Source organism: Triturus cristatus, chromosome 7, assembly GCF_964204655.1.
Source record: "Triturus cristatus chromosome 7, aTriCri1.1, whole genome shotgun sequence".
NCBI lineage: Eukaryota > Metazoa > Chordata > Amphibia > Caudata > Salamandridae > Triturus > Triturus cristatus.
The window spans coordinates 963,968,386-963,985,471 of NC_140590.1; the positions used below are offsets into that span (position 1 = coordinate 963,968,386).

Below are 17,086 nucleotides of genomic sequence, written 5' to 3' on the forward strand. Positions count from 1 at the left end.
CTGCGTGTTCCAACCACCCCTATAGCTACCAGGTCTGAAGGAAAAGTGCTTGATCATTATAATATCTAACTCAGCTCTTTCGCTTGTGCATAGTTAATCTTTAAATAATGGGGTCTGCAGAGAGTCCAACAGAAGGATTTCTTATTTTTGAGACTATATTTTGTTATGGCAGGCTAACATTGTTCCATTGACTCTCATGGTAAAGGTTGTCCCCATTGACATTCATTGAGAATGCACCAAATAGGAATTTGACTACTGTCCAAACAAGATGGCCATATCATGGAGGAGCTCATTTCTCAGTGATGGAAGACATGGAAAAATCTGGTCCTTCCTTTCCTGACCGGTTGGGATGACAACGAAGACTGGATGTGGAAGAGCCTGGAAGTGAAACAGCGTGCTTCTCAAATCTGAAGACCCAGTGGTGAGTTGGCTGTGGCAGCAGGGGCCTCCTCTCCCTTTTGTCTAAAGGCACCCACCACTGCTGTGATCTGTGGAAGTGGAATGGTGCAATAAGGAAGGAGTGATGTGGCAGAAAAGACAAGCAAAAGTGATATCGCCTGAGGTGCTGAACAAGCAGAGAGATAAGGAATGTCTCAAACAAATGCAATGGTCGGTGCAGCCCCGTGTCTTCTCAAGGTACAATAGCGGATGACAGCCCGTGCAGAGGAGAGGCACAGAAGTGCTGCATGGAGATCATGGTTTTGAAGCTGATGGAGCGGTGTCACAGAGGGGTCAGATGAACAGGGAACTCAGGAGTCATAGCGACAGGGGCAGAAATGGTGTCCTCCTCCTGAAAGTAAGAAGGCAGCGTGTGCAGCCAGAGGAGCCTAAGGAGTGAGCAGACATCCATGGACAGGGAGAGTGTTCGGGTCTTGAAACAGAACCTGCTGATGAGGGAACAATGGGACGATTTCTTTGACCATCAGACTCACAGTGGTGGTCGTGCGCCCACCCTCTTACGAGGCGGCTTTTTGGACTGCATTAAAACAACCCTGCTCTGTCGCAGAAGTGCACCAACACATGCAGCTGTCATCCCCACCTCCCACTGCCTCTGTCTACAAAAGGAGACCACTGAGACACGGAGGGTTCTGGTTGCTCACAGCAGCACCTACCTGTCCTGCCTCCCGTGACCTTTCCCTGAAACAGGAGAAGCTGCGGCAGCCTTCTGGAGACTAAATGGTCAGCGGCACTTAAAACTGTAACTCGTATGTGAGGAGGAGGAAGCATCCTTACGTCACTACTCACTCGTAATAAGTTAGTTCAAAAGACTAGTGACATACTTTTCTTTTCACAGGCAACTTCTGGTGTCAGAACAGCCCTGCAATTAGATAATAAAGCAGTGGTAACTGTAGTGTGATAATATTCTCTCAATTATTATAGAGATGGCTAAAGTACCTCTAAATATATCACTGAGCTAAGTAGAGAAGCTACAAAACACAATTTATAGCGACTCGAAGAAAACAAAGCATGCATGCCAACACATCAAGGACTGTTTGCACAATGAGAAGTTAGGTGGTGGCCATTTCCTCTAGTAATCCAAGAAGAGCAATTTAAGATCACAGTTGCCCATGACTGAAAAATAAATATAAAGAAAACTTAGAAGAAAAAAAAAAAACATTTCTCCTGTGAGAAAGGGAAGCAATATATTGCCCTGCTGTTCAATTCTGGACATCGAAAAATCACAATTTCCTCATATTTTTTCACTATAAAAAACATTGTTACCGTTAGAATGTGTGCCTCTCTCATCTTTTTTTGCTTCATCTTTTCAAGGGTGGTAGAGGGATATTAGAGTTTCTACACCTGCTATGAGTACACCTGCGTGCTAGAAAGAACTCATATAGCACTCTTAAAATTATATGTGAAGGTTATTTTTTTATTGCAGGCCTGGGGCTGCCACATATAGGCAGCGGGATGTTTTCTATTTTGTCTTCTCTTTGTTATTTTAGCGTTACAAAATAAATACAAATATTTATTTTACCTTATATGAATTGTATTCAATTTTTATTTGTGTGAGGTATTTTTGCAATACATAAATGTTGCACTAAAAACATACTGGCAAATGTGGACAAACACACAGTGAAAAATGAGTAAAAACTGCTGACTCTAAAATTACTGATTTGAGGCCATCCCTACTATGTGCACCATTAAAAAATACATGACATTGTGAAATAGAATCCGCTGTTATATACAGCACTTGGAAACACAGATGTGCAATATAAGGCGCTATATAAAAAAAAAGTTATTATTATGCGGTAGCAGACTGCATACAATCAGCTGCCAAACGCAGTGCGCTTCCCTCTCTCTTCTTCCAAACAAACCTTCTGCCGACTGCAGCCTCGACCCACCACATCACACTATTCTCTCATTATTTCAGTGTTAGGATCGGGGGGGCATTCTCTGGAACTGATACGATCAAAATCTTAGTGTGGGGCAGGCTGCACAAAGGCCGGCCTCTGTCGCCGTGGGGAGAGGAAGGACTGCGCTGATCGGGCCCACTGATCTAAAAAGGGGAATAATGGGATTTTCTGGGATTCACATTGATCTTCAAACGAGGAAAGCCTCTGTTTGCCCTTTTCCAGCCACCAAACGAATCACCAAATCCTCTTTAAGTCCGAAGCACGGCCTGCCTTTTGGGGCTAATTATTATCACAGGCGTAAGAAGGATAAAACTTAGGGCGACTGCTCAGTGCCTAAACCATGGAAAATTTGTGTTTGGGGTGATTAGGAGTGCTTAGGTTAACTCTTTTGTGATGACTTTCAAGAAGAATTTCATTATATTTGAATTAGTTCTGTATTTTTGATACCACGCACGCGTCACCTTTTTTTTGTCATATGATAGTGTCGTGTGCACCGTGTGTTATGTGGACAGGAGTTAGAGAGGCCCAGAGCTCTGCATGCTTTATTATTCCCTGCTGACAGATACAACGGGACGAGAGAGCAGGCGTCAGCGGTCCAAATGCAGCCAAACCGCAGTGTGACGTCATACACCATGAGGGGGCGTGGCCAAGGAGGGCACAGTGAAGAGAAGGGGACTGGTCAGAATAGATTACGATTTGGGCTTAAATCGTAGTGTATGCAGGGTCTGAAAGGCTGGGAAGTTATCCCTCCTACATGAGCATTAAGAAAAAACATTTGAATTCATTTCAGAGGCAGCACTGGCATGTCTGCCCTTGGCAAGTTGGTAAAATGTTTTCTTTTTCATATTATTTCTTGCAAGCATTTGCAACCCCAAAAAAAAGAAAGCTTGCTGCCACCTAAATGCGACCGTGTTACCAGTGATGTTTTTTAAATAACAAACATTTCAGTTGTTTCATGCATTTTATTGTTTTTATTTGTGAAAAAGATAAGAATACTTCACCACCTAACCAAGCACTTAAATTGGAATCAGCTCCGTATTACAATGTCATTTAACACTTAACACTTTAACAGCCATTTGAAAGAGGGCATGGAAATGAAATGCTGTCTTACTACGCACCCAAAGTGCAAGCTGGTTTTGGAAGTTCGTATCAAAAAATTAAAATAAAACACAATTTGAACCATGTTTGTCACTGAAAAAAAGGAAATACTTCTAGGCGGATGTGACCAATGGGACAGGCTCTATACAGTCACTAAAAATGTAGAGAGCCAATTGAAATTAATGTAATCATTTTTTGCCAGTCTTTCGATGCTCCCTCAGTGGTCTGATGGGTCTTGAAGGGAGGACATACATATTTCTCATCACAATCACTTCAACATAGGCTTCTCTGTGTGCTGTAGTGGTGTTATGTCATTAGTTCATCTGTCAGTATCTACATTCTTTTTTTACCATTGAAATGACAAATTAAAACATTTAGTAATAAATAGCATGTTTTCGTAAATTTTGGCATAGTTAGTACTCAGTCAAAGAACTAAGTTGCAATGGGTATTTGTCAAGTGATGGTCTTCTGGATATAACTCAAGTACATTTTTTTGTTTTATGAGACGGGGGTCGATGACTATCACCAGATTGAACAAAACCAAGCTTTAATTTTTTACTGTCCTGAGGTGCAATCATGGAGAGAAAAAATGGAACAAGTTAAGCACCAAAAGGAAAAACTCAGCAGGCAAATACAAAAATAAACCTGGCATTCAGGCAGTCAGCTGAAAAAGGAAAGAGGAAGAACTAAGTAAAAAATAGCAACGTCCACAAATTCATTGCCACAAGGAACTCACATTTTGGCCCACCATTTATTGAGAATGAATGACCTTTAACCAGGTAGTAAAGGGCTTTAAGTGTGCCGGGTCCCGCGGGTGCTGAGCACCGGCAATTTTAAAAACCATGTGCCGAAACGGGTCCCTATTGGGCTCTCTATTTTTCCCCTCACTTTCAGAGTCTTCGATGCAACTTTAACTAGACTTGTTACAGTTATTTCACAGTCTCACCATTTCAGAACTGACATTTTTTAATATTATATACATCAAAGCAATTGTTGTTTAACTTAAGCCACTATCAACCATTGACAAAGTTATTAGTCTTGGCTTGTTTTACGTGTATGTCAATCAAAAATACTTTATTGTGGCATTTTCCCATTAAAGTTAGGTGTATGTCAGAGGATGTATTGTATCTGGAACAGAGTGAGGCAGCAAAATATCAGTCAGGCCGCACACCATGCTAGGCACAGATTTATTAGCTTACATGTTTAGGCCACGCCCATAATTACATAGACCACGCCCCTTTGAGAGAACCCTCCTAGTTTTCTCAATCCAGTTAAAGCCCTGAGGAAGTAGATCCACCATCTTTAATAAGGCAAGCAGTCCCTAGAATAGAAGAAAAGAAATGAACTTCCAAAAGTGAAAACTCAACCAGTAATCTATTCCAAAAGGCACAGTAATAGGATTCTCACAAAGTCAGACGCTACCAGGGAGCATGTCTTGGAGAACCACACCTTTAATGATGGAATCCAATTCTGACCCACGGCAAACAGGTAAGAGCCTGTGACTCATAGTCTAAAAAAAAAAAACAATCAACAAAAAACAACTCTAGTTGTCACTAATTACACAGCAGATCTGAATGTGAAAAATGCTCATGAACAAAATATTGTCCCTCTACCACTTACCGCTTACTTTTTACCAGACATGGGGTGTGAACAGGGAAGCCAGTGCCTATGATCTCTCCCATAGGGGTTTCCCTTTCAGTCACTTAAATATTGTAATTTTCCACAAAAAAGACGTGGAGCTGCAAATTTATTTGACCAAAAAGTCTTCATTATTCTCTAAAAGAACTGGTTTAGACAGAACTAAACTAAACCCTTACATTAATGGGTTACCCGTTTTTCACCAAAGGCACATGAAATGAAGGCGGAACCTTCCAAGAAGGTTGCAAATTGAGTTAAACGAACAATTATAGAGGTTGCTATTTACAGACCAGACATGAATGCAACCAAAGCTCACACACCAAGTACTGACACTATTATTGTTGTATGTACTGACTGCTTTTATTGCCTTCTTTATAATGGCCAGGTGTGACTGTCTTACTTCTGATTTTGTGTTGCATGCAGGTAGATGAGACTAAAGGCCTGATTTAGAGTTTGGCGGACTGGGTTACTCTGTCACAAAGGTGACAGATTACCCATCCATTATATCCTATGTCAATTGTAATACGGCAGACGGGATATCCGTCACGTTTTTAATGGAGTAACCCATCCACCAAACTCTAAATTAGGCCCAAAAAGACAAGCTTGTTAGTTAGCTGACACCAGAGTCCAGAGACCTCTCTACTAAGTTGCTAAGCAAACCAATGAGAAATCAAGAAGATGGCACCCAATCAACTGGCACTTGCCAAGAGAGTGGCCAGTAAGAAGGAGAAGAAACATGTGAGAACTGGTAACTAAACCTCTTCCATTTTCTGCCAAAATAGGCAACACAGTGAACCTGCTTCACCTTAATCTAGGAAGGAAGATATAAGCATCACTGGCAGTATCACCATTAAAACCAAAACCTGCGCCCCTCCGCGTTGTAGTGACCATAATCATAGCTGAGGGCTATGAAATTGTTGCAGCAAACTAAATCTTCCCAGCACAGTGAAAAGAAAAAAGAGTCTGTTACACCTGATCTCCCTGAGGTAGGAGCAGAATAAGAATTTGGCATGAAGCACAACAGGATGTTCTACCTGGTCTCCCATTGTACTCATTATTGCCCTGAACTCCTCGTACTTGGCAGCGAGGAAAATAAAACTCTCATTGTTTGTCTTGTTGTGTTGCTTAGAAAGTGCAAATGACATCTAGCCTGTTCTGTTACCTACACAGCTGCCTTCTTCTATCTTCTCAAAATAGTACAATTCAGAACCAATAACTCCCACTGTAGTCGCAGCCAATCCTCAGGAAAAGTAAACCCAGCCTAACTCCTCCACAATCACTGGGCTTGAACTTATAAGGAAGCCCCCCTACCACATGTGGGACTTGTCACGCTTAAGCAGAATGAGGAACAGTTGGAAGATTGCACAGTTTACAGCAGACCCGCGCATTGTGGGAAAGCAGGTGGGCTATTTGGACCATATGGAAAGCCACCATTCAATGCTACGGGAACAGCATCTTAAAACGAGGATTGTACTAAAACAGAAGCGCCACAACTGATAGAAAGAAGGTGATGCTGTAGAGGCTGTTGCCAGAATCAGCAGCCTTGTACATTCATTCCCAGTAGCAACCTCAGCTTTCTACAAAGAAAATGAGAAAATCACATAGCTCCCAAGAAGCCTACCGCCACTGAAGTCACTTGAGGTGTGATTGTCACAAATAAAACACAACCCATTTTCAAGTTTATGATTAGCCGCACCACCCCAACCATCAGCTGGTCTGTTTATATAATGGGAAACGGGGCAAAATTATGTCCTTTTCACGTTTTCTGTGGTGGAAGAAGAAATGTTTCTGGAAATTGTGGAGGTTCTTTGTCCAAAATGAATGTTCCAAGAGTGGTCTATTATTCAACTGGTCCTCTGCCACTGATGCAGCATCAAGGGCTGGAATTGGATGTGATGCAATGCACAATAGTACTGTTCAGGCCATCTATCTTACTACAGACATGGGGACCAGTTGCCAAGCTACAGACCATGTTCATCACTTCACACTGGAGTCCGTCAATGGGGTTAAGCAAAGGCTTTTCACAGGAGCCCCCAGCACAGATGCTTTTTGGGGCGTTCAACTGCATGTAACAGTTGCAATGTTTTCCATGGAGCAGCTGAACTGCCAGGAACTGAGAAGAATTCACTATCAAAGTGCATGCATGCCTTCAACTCAGGGTCTCAACACTGGATTTGTTTCCACAGACAATGTCAGTGACATTATTGATGAAGGATATGTCAGAGTGCTCTCTTTAGCCTCTTTCATAAACTTGATTGCCCAGGACTTTGTCAAACAGGAAAGAGTAGCCCACAACATACTAGTTACCTGCTACAGGATTTGCACACATTTAAGCAGTTTTTTTAAACTCCAAAAGCAGTTGAGAATTTTTTAGTGACCTAATAGAATATACTAATGGAGTCCTGATAAGTATCCTCAAACAGGAAGACTAACCCATTGTACACCGGCGGCAACATTGCTCCTATGTGCTTAGATTTTTACATGTTCCAGGACTTTTATCAACTTCACTAATATAGGAAACTCAGGATCAAAGCTATTTCAATAAAGAAGATGTTGCAGGAATACTTGGATGACTAAACAAGGATTCTAGTAGACTAAGAACCATGCTCTATTGGCAGGGCAAAGGAACAGTGAGCAGAACTCAGCAGACTGGCAATAACATATCTAACATGCTCTAACATGCCCTGTAGCCTGTATATCTTATTGGTGGGCTTTCCGTGCTACTGCCACAAACCTCACAACTGGTCTACTCAAGATTCACAATGATCTAGCAATTCATCCCTAATTATTGTCAGTCTTAGGTAGACACAGAAGTGGATGAGGGGGATGATTTCTCTGACATCTCAAGTGTGATGACTTAGCTTTCAAGCAAAGCCACTGCATATTAGTATAAACTGTACATATTGGACTAAAATGTTACAGTTGAATTTCTGCTGTAAAAATAAAACCTTTGATTGAAACAAACGCTTTTGCATTATATTTGGTGTGCAAAGAGATGCAAATAAAAAATTGACCTATATGTTTGCAGGGCACCAAGAGATCATCAAGGACAGTCAATTTTACCTAATGACTAACAATGGCAATAGATTCACTGTTAAAGTCAACCATAAACTTTTAAATCAGCATAGGCCTCGCAGTCTGCAATTGCAATGACATTTCCTGTGTTATCTAGATACCACAAATGCTTAACCTTCCAATCCATACTCAACTTTCATTGACAATTTAAACATCTGCACTGTATTGGGATTCAATGAAAAAGAGGTGCATAGGTATTGCAATGGTTTCTTGAAATAATAATAAATGCCAAATGAATAAATTGGTATATGGGAAGGACTTCTTAAATGCGTGAATGATCAATGGGATTAGTGGGCACACACGTGTATGTATCTAGGGAATGGTACTTGTTTAACCTTCAATTAAATGTTCTGCAGTTTCTCATCTGTTGTTTGTTTCTCAGAAATCTCAGTTTATCGTGACTTAATCTATTTCCTTTTCCTGTTCAACAGATGTGCCTCCCAATGGGAAAAAAGAACATAATCATGTCCAATCCACTAACACCAGAAGACCCATCTATGGCTATCTTCTTCTAAAGAAGAAGAGCAACTCCCCTATGGATTGAGAACATTTGTTTTCTCAATTTGTCTTATTTCTTGTTTTAGAAAACTGTTGACTATTCTCTCAACAAATAAATGAAAAGTGATTAATGTGACACACATAAAGAGCATAGCTAAACATGCTTCTCAATGTTTGAGAAATCAGTCTTATTGGGTACATGCTGCTAGATGTTTAGAAGTATTACTGAATTGTCCTTTAGTTAATGATTCTTACACTAGTTTATGCTTCTCACTCCGAGACCTTGTACACCTAGTTTACCTTGTCTCTCAAATGTTGTCCTTTTTTCTCACTCAACAGGTTTGCTGCAAGAAACCTCGTTGGCGTTTCTTTTGTCCAGTTCAGCCTTGCTCACAAATGGGCAATGCCTGAATGCAGAGGTTCCATTTTATGCACCATCACTCCTAATGATTTATAACTATTTTTGAACTGTGTGTGTCTCCCCGATTTTGCATTTTAACCTAGGTAACCTGGAAGTCTGTGAGCGGCTAAAGACTGTTGGAAATGCTTTTATCTTAACTGCAATCTTCCTTCTATATCAGTTGTGTTGTGCTCATAGAAGTGGCTAAATTGAGTGTCTGGCTTGCACCCCAACATTTCCCATTTTTTCCTATCCTTCCATTGATTGAATCGGGACCCTCTGCCCCACTATTTTATTTTGTAAATATTTTTTTAAAGTTTACACACAAAAGAGTCAGCAAACTAGGCGGATGGAGCAATCACCAACAGTAGTATACACAGCAAGAGATGGGACATCCATCTTCCCCACAGTTATGAAATGTATTATACTGTACAGAGCTCACTCTTGACTGGGCAAATGTGGTGTAAGCGATGCTAAACCACTATGGGAAGAAGGTAAAAAATTGGAAATGCACCCACATCAACCCCTCCTTCCCTGAACATGGAACATCCTGGTGCTAAAAATAATACTCAAAGATTAGGTAGTGTGTACATTCTTTTTATAATCTATGCCCAACAGAGAATCTAGTTGATGATTAAACTTTCTCCTGACGTGTACAGTATAATCATCAATTCTTTTCCCAAAACTTATATACATTTTATAGCATATGTAATAGTTGGACTACTTTTGTATTGGAAAATTTAGTAAATCAATTGGTCTACTGTGTTGCTTTATACTCGCCTCTGTTTAGACTTTGCCACAAAATCTGTATTCTTTCTTGATGCAGAATCCTTATGATGGTCCACCTACTACATTTGTGTTAAACAAAATAAGGGGTTTATATATGAGCCCAAGTCATTAATTAAATTAATTCCTTTCCAAGCCCATGTTTCCCAGGGTTATCATTTTCGGTATCAACCCCTCCTTCTGGACACTGGACTGGTGGCCACCTGAGATGGACTCTTTACCTGAACCCTCAAACAAAGTTAGAAACTTAGGATTCATGGTAGACAAGGAACTAAAGTTTAGGGATCAAGTTAACAAAATAACCTCGGCTGCCTTCTGCTCCCGAAGGTTAATAAATAAAACAGAAAAATGTCTGCCCGAACTACTTTAAAAAGTAACAATGGCACTCATTCTTAGGAGGATTGATTACTGCAACAGTATGTACCTCACACTTGCAGTGAGACTCGTTAAGAGACTTCAGGTATTGCAAAACACAGCAGCTCGTTTCCTTTGCAAAATTCCCAAGTATGAGTCAGCCAGAGGGGCAATTAAAAATTACACTGGTTGCCAGTCTAGCAACGATGCAGTTTTAAAGCTCTCTGTATGGCCTATAAATCTTTGCATGGACTTGGGCCAGACCATTTAAAAAAGAAACTGAAATGGTAGGTCCCAGCAAGGACACTCCGATCGGGCTTTGCAAGGAACCTGATTGTCCCTCATTTAGAAAAGCCACCTTGGGTGGAAAGAGCTGTTTTAGGGCCACTGCCATACTTTGGAACAATCTTCCATTAACATTAAAAACTGCTCCCTCCTAACTCCCCACTAGAAAAGCCTTAAAGACCTGGCTTTTCACTCAGGAGTAGAAGTTTTCGGCGCATCTGCCTTACTCCAACTAAGTCACTGTTTCAGCCTAATCAGTTTTCGACGCCCCAGGGCAGGAGGTCGAGCTTTATAAGTTACATTACATTTGTTTTCTATTTTGAGTGTACGGTTGTACCAGAGGGAGGCTATAGTGGAGCCAGCTGTGCGGTGCTCTAAACCTTCATCCAGCAATAGGTCAGATGCGACCGTGTCTGGTGACCGTTTCTTTCGTAGCGTTAAGGGTAATATCTTGTGTAATTGTATTTGTGAGAATATTCACAACAAGCATTTGAAACTGTATCATTCACATCCAGGGTTCAGTTAAGAGCATTGCATTGGTGTGCGGGTTTTGCTTTGCAAGTCAGTTGTGAAAGTTAGGGATCACGGTCCTAACCCGAAATTGTGACACTATCTATACAATTATCTATATGGGCTGGTGGGAGGAGCAGGTCCAGTGTGGCACTAGGGTATGAGCATAATATACTCTGCATTAGATTTTACGATGATGCGTTCACCATTGGGAGTGAATCTGAGGATGAGGCAAATGATATAATTAATAGACTAAATCAGAATGACTTGAATTAGCATTTTTCCAGTCACAACAGTAAACACCAGGTACAATATTTGTATACAAGTATCATGACAACGAAGCTAATAGAAAGAAGGCTGCTGGTAATAGAATTTACACATGCTTAGAAGTCACCCACAGACCTTGATACATAGCATCCCTTATGGGGGAACTGTTAAGGGCCAAGACAAATTGCAGCACAGAAGGGCATTTCATAGCAGAACATGAAATCATGTTATGGAGGTTTAAGAAATGAGTTCACTCAGATGCCACCTTGAAGGCCGCAGTGGCATGTGCACAGGCTGTTACAAGGGAGGATCTCCTGCATAATACTAAAGACCAGAAAATGAAGGAAGACACAGCTCTTTCCAGAGTCATTACCACCTATAGTAATCAAGCAGGAGATCAGGAACATATTGCGAAAGCATTCGTCACATCAAAATCTGGCCCAGTAATTGGCAATATTATTTCTGATGATCCTTGGGAAATATTCAGAAAAGGTGCATGTTCGAGGGACAGGCTCGGCAGGAACTATGTCACATCTTTGTCATGCAAATTCAATAATTATGTTTTTGAATACTGTGTTCCTTATGAAGGCACAAGAAACATCAGCAGACACATTAGGTCCAATTGTAAACTTCACCTGAAGTCTAAGGGCCCAATTCACAAAGGTAAACGTAGCAATACAGACTACATAGTATGTGTCTAACATGCAAAAAAATGTATATTGGCAGCATGATTCACCCATTGAAGAAAAGGGTGTTAAAGCACATCCATGCAATAAATAATGTAGATCTACACTCTGCGGTTGTCAGGCATTTTAGTGACACTCATAACAGCAACTGTAATATGTAAAAGGTCTTTGGACTGATCTAAATCCAAGAGGTGGCAATCGTAAACACAGTCTTAGAAGGCTGAAAATTTCACATAGTGTACTATGAGTCTCTAAGGTCCATGGGTACCTAAATATTGAAGAAGAACTTACCATTCATTTCAGTTTTTCAGTGTAGAGCAAGTAAATGCCTATTGGAGTTGTAATAGAAATGTGGATACATATATATTGGTTTGACTGGATATGCTTCTGTCAGCACTTGCTATATGTTTATGGTTGTTTTTAACAGGTATATTCTCACACATAGGTCGTGGCATCAACACAAGCTCCCCCCACCAACCCTCCCCACCCCAATGCTAAGCATATCATTTTTGATAACTTTTTTGAAATTATTTTGTTAACGGGGTGTTGCTACGGGGTCTTTCTTTCTGGATAAAGTCAGGAAAATTTATCTGGCGTTTCCTAGCACACTGCCTCCTGTGATCCCTTGGAGCGGCTCTAGCAGCTGTCCAGCGCTGCACTCCTTTCCTACCATCTCCGATGAGGAGTTCGCAATGTGGGCCCTGCGAGTCAAGTCTGGATCACCTGCAGACCCGGTAAGATCTGCGCTGTTCAGGGACGTTGCTTTTCAGGGACGCACAGCGGTGTGCTCCCTGATTAACCTTTCCCTAACCTCTGGCCTGGTCCCTGCCAAATGGAAGCAAGCGGTGGTTTCCCCGATCCTTAAAAAACCATCTCTGGATCCATCGAGACCTGAAAACTACCGCCCTATATCTTTGCTCCCTTGGCCGGCCAAGGTTATGGAGGCCCATGTAAATCGGGCCCTCACGGAGCACATGACCCTTGTGAATGTCCTGGATCCAACGCAGAATGGGTTTCGTGCTGGTCACAGCACTGAGACGGCCCTTCTGGCAATGGTTGAGCATTTGCGAGGTGTGCTCGATGCAGGTCAAACGGCAGCGCTTATTTTACTAGATCTGAGCGCTGCCTTTGACACTGTCTCCCATCGCATCTTGCTACGCCGCCTGCAGGACATTGGCATTTGTGGTTCAGCTCTGCAGTGGTGCCGCTCCTTCCTCAGCGATCGCTCCTTCTGCGTTGCCACCCCTCCTTTTCAGTCCAAGTACCATCCTTTGGACCTGGGGGTTCCGCAGGGCTCCTCGCTGAGTCCCACGCTTTTTAATCTGTACGTGCAGCCGCTGGCTGAGGTCGTCAGGCAATGGGGCCTTACCATGGTCTCCTATGCTGACGACACTCAGTTGGCGGTTACGATCAGCGGGGATGCCAAGCAGGATGCCCTCAGGTTCCGAAGTGGACTGAGAGAGGTGGCCAGCTGGATGAATAACAACTGTCTCCAACTGAACGCGTCAAAAACTGAGGTGATGATCGTTGGAAGGGAAGCGGACCACTGGGGGGACGAATGGTGGCCTCCAGAGCTGGGATCAGCGCCGGTCCCTGTTCTGGAACTCAGGAATCTCGGAGTCTGGCTTGACCATACGCTTAGCTTTGTGACTCACACAAAGAGAGTGGCGGCCTGCTGTTTTGGAGTACTACGCGGGCTAAGACCCCTGCTGCGTTTCTTCGATGCCCCTACAAGACAGCTGGTCATTCAAGCAATGATCATCTCGCGGTTGGACTATGCCAGCTCTCTCCTATTAGGAGCAAACCAAGCCGAGATTCTTCGTTTACAACGAGTCCAGAATGCGGCGGCTAGGGCGGTGGTTGGTCTGCCTCGATCCTGCCCTACTTCTAACACCCTGCGGTCCTTGCACTGGCTCCCGATATGCAAGCGTATCCAATTCAAGGCTCTCTGCCTGGTTTTTAAAATTTTGAGAGAGTTGGCACCCGGAATACTTAATTCATTGATCTCTCCTTACGTTCCCACTCGTTCACTACGATCCCTTGGACAGTCCTTGGTGGTCGTCCCCCGTTTCAGACTTAGTCGGATGGGGGGTCGCTCCTTCCGTGTGAAAGCCGCAACCCTCTGGAACGCTCTCCCCTTGGAAATTCGTCTCTCGAACGACCTATTGTCTTTCCGCAGAGCTTTGAAAACCCTCTTGTTTTAATTATTTCCAGTTTTTATTGTCTGTTTCGTGTCACCGGATCCAGTGTTATGTGGTGTTTTCCTTTCCCTGCGCCAGGACGCTCCTTCGCTGGAGCAGCTGTGCGCATTAAAATGTAACTAACATAACATAACATAACATAACGTGATTGATAATCTAATGTGATGTGTTCCTAGAAATAACTGAGATTGAGTATGGGGGCATATATCGGCATGCACATTTTTGATTGAGAATCCTTCGAATGAGAGGATAGGTCAGATGGGTGTTTATTGCTATACTGGGTTTATAGTCAACTGAACTGACACATTCACCTTGCCCATTTGGGCTTTATTTTTACCTTATGCTAATATTGCTCCAGGAGTCATTAATGTACAGATGCATAATCTCATAGGAGCTGCCGGATGGGTAGTAATTACAGATGGAGAAAGCCATGTTGCCTTAGTAACAACCATTCTAGCATCACAGGAAGAAGATGGAATAATAAACATATAAATAGGTTTTGTTAGGGCTTCCACATGATCTGTGTTTGAGGTAAGGTAACACAAGCATGCCATGCTGGTTACATTCTCAATGTATATTGTTTCTAATTGGGGCATTTAATTGTGAGTACCTTCTCATGATGAACAGTAATATATACAAAATCCAATGAAATGAAGTAATATGTATACATGGACATTAAAGTACTCCTCATGCAAACTGCAGACATTATCCTATGTAAAGGATTAGGGGAGAGAATGTAGCCTAATGGCTAGGGTGGTCGACCTCAACTCTGGGGAACGCAAGTTCAAGTCTCGGCAACGAACCTCCACATCCTGTGATTCTGGGCAAATTGCTTAATCTCCCCGTGCCTAGCAAAAATGAATGTGTCCTCAGGTAACGCAACTGGTGCTCGTGTAAATCGATCTGATACCTGATTTCGGGTCAAGTTTGTGCAATAGAAAACTTTGGAGTAAAGAATATGCAAGTTTATTATCCTTATGACCCATGTAATATGTGTTTGAAACAGGTTTATATTGCTTTAAGATTTACTTTGGAAATATTGCCATTTTTTAGAGGTCCTCCAAGATGGCACCCATTGAATTTCTTGTCAAAATGAACTGTATTCTTGTTTTACCAACAGTGTCTTGGTGTATAGATTACAGGGTACTTTGCACCCTGCTATGAATCCCAACCTTGTTAGGGTCGATCCTTGAGAATAGTGAGGACTACGTGTGTCACGGATCTCCTGTGAGGCCTGCCACAGGATTGAACCATGCGGTTCCCCTCTTTCCCTCTGCACCTTTGTGGACTCTCCTGTTGGAGAGACTGCTGTATGTGCTTGGAAATCTTCAGATCCCTGTCATCGTGCAAGTTGGCTTGGACCTCTGACCACAGATGATGAACACCCCCCCCCCCCCCCAAAGAGAAGTGGATACCTGCCCATGTTGGAGGACTGGGCAGGAATGACAGCTTCTAAGGTAAGTGTGCCCCTTGCTATTATGGGTTACAGTGCTGTATATTGGGGCATATGTTTACTGGAGCTACTGGTGGAATTTTTCCTCAGCCTTAGTAGTCTGAGTTGCTGGCCATTGTAGCACTAATTAGATGTGTTAGTGTGTTCACACAATAGTGAGTGACAGAAATGCTAGGAGACAGATGGAAACTGATGCGCTTTTTGCTGAATCATGCATTGGGATGTACAGCATGAATTCCAAGGTCACTAGGACCGTTCTCATACAAACCGAAATTTCAGAGATTAGATTAGCTTTATTCGATTTTTTGTTACATAAAACCATAAAAGCAACAATTCATATATATACATATCATTACAAATCATTACAATAAATAACATTTAATTAAAACAGTATTAAATAAATTCAGATGAGTTCGCTAATCTCCAAATTCCGTTTTCTAAGAACACTTTTTAAAAAACCGGACATAACCATAGTACAGGTAGCATTTCCCAATTGCTGCAGACTAAGGAACGCAGGACGGCATTGACGACAAGCACCTTGCTTCAAGTACTGTTTGATCCACCTATTACGCTCACTCCCATATAATTTACAAAACATTACTACATGGAAGGTGGATTGTACAGAAATACTATCACAAGGGCAAGGCTCTAGACCAGTCATTTTTGGTTAGAGATTAGAAAAGCTGTTGAAGTTGGAACTCAATAATTGGCGGGAAGCACTGTCTCTTCAAAAATACTTGGATGTAGGTCGTGTCGCACAAGGATGAATAATTTTTACTGTACTTTCATTTGAAACCCTGGATCTGGAATTATTGGGGAAATGGTCACCAACGTCTGCCAATTGCTCAAGATATTGAGAATTTTTATTAAACATGCAAGGCACGAAAGGGAGAAAACCCTTGCTGAAATTACAAAGTTTGTTGAGGGGATAAACACAAGCCTTGAAAAAATTGTAAGCAAAGCAAAATTTAAAAACCTGAGTCTGTTTGCAAGGGGCTACAGGTACTCCCAGATTGCCCGGATGTTAAGCTTTGGTAGAAAATAAGACTGCAGCAGGGTGAAAGACTGGTGATCAACCAGATCAAGCATGATATACTGGTTAATGAGCCTGCCTAGGATAATACCAATACTTGTAAGGACAGTGAAATGTCAGAGGAGAGAAGTGCTAGTTTAAAGGATACCGCCAGGTCTGATTTTGAGACACATTCCACATGCTCAACATGGGCAGGGCTAGCAGTGAACAGGAGGCAGAGGAGCAAAAACAGGAGGCATAGGAAAAGGAAAAAAGGAGAGAGAAAAAAGGAAAAACAAGCCCACAATGGGAAGCAAAACAAGGGGCCACAGCATTCTGCAATGTTTGCCATTCAATATACTATGTCTTTCAGATCTCGTTGACATTCTCAGTTTACTCAAAGCAATTTCCTATTAATATGTCATATCCTCGTCCTTCATCGAAGCTCTCCCACTCTTGCTCCCCA

At 42.1% G+C, this 17,086-nt stretch overlaps 1 pseudogene; it reads right to left on the reverse strand.

Moving 5' to 3' along the window:
• Positions 1-14,587, reverse strand: part of LOC146810928 (retinol dehydrogenase 14 pseudogene) — a 41,442-nt pseudogene extending 26,855 nt beyond the window's left edge.
• Between the last annotated feature and the right edge of the window lie 2,499 nt (positions 14,588-17,086).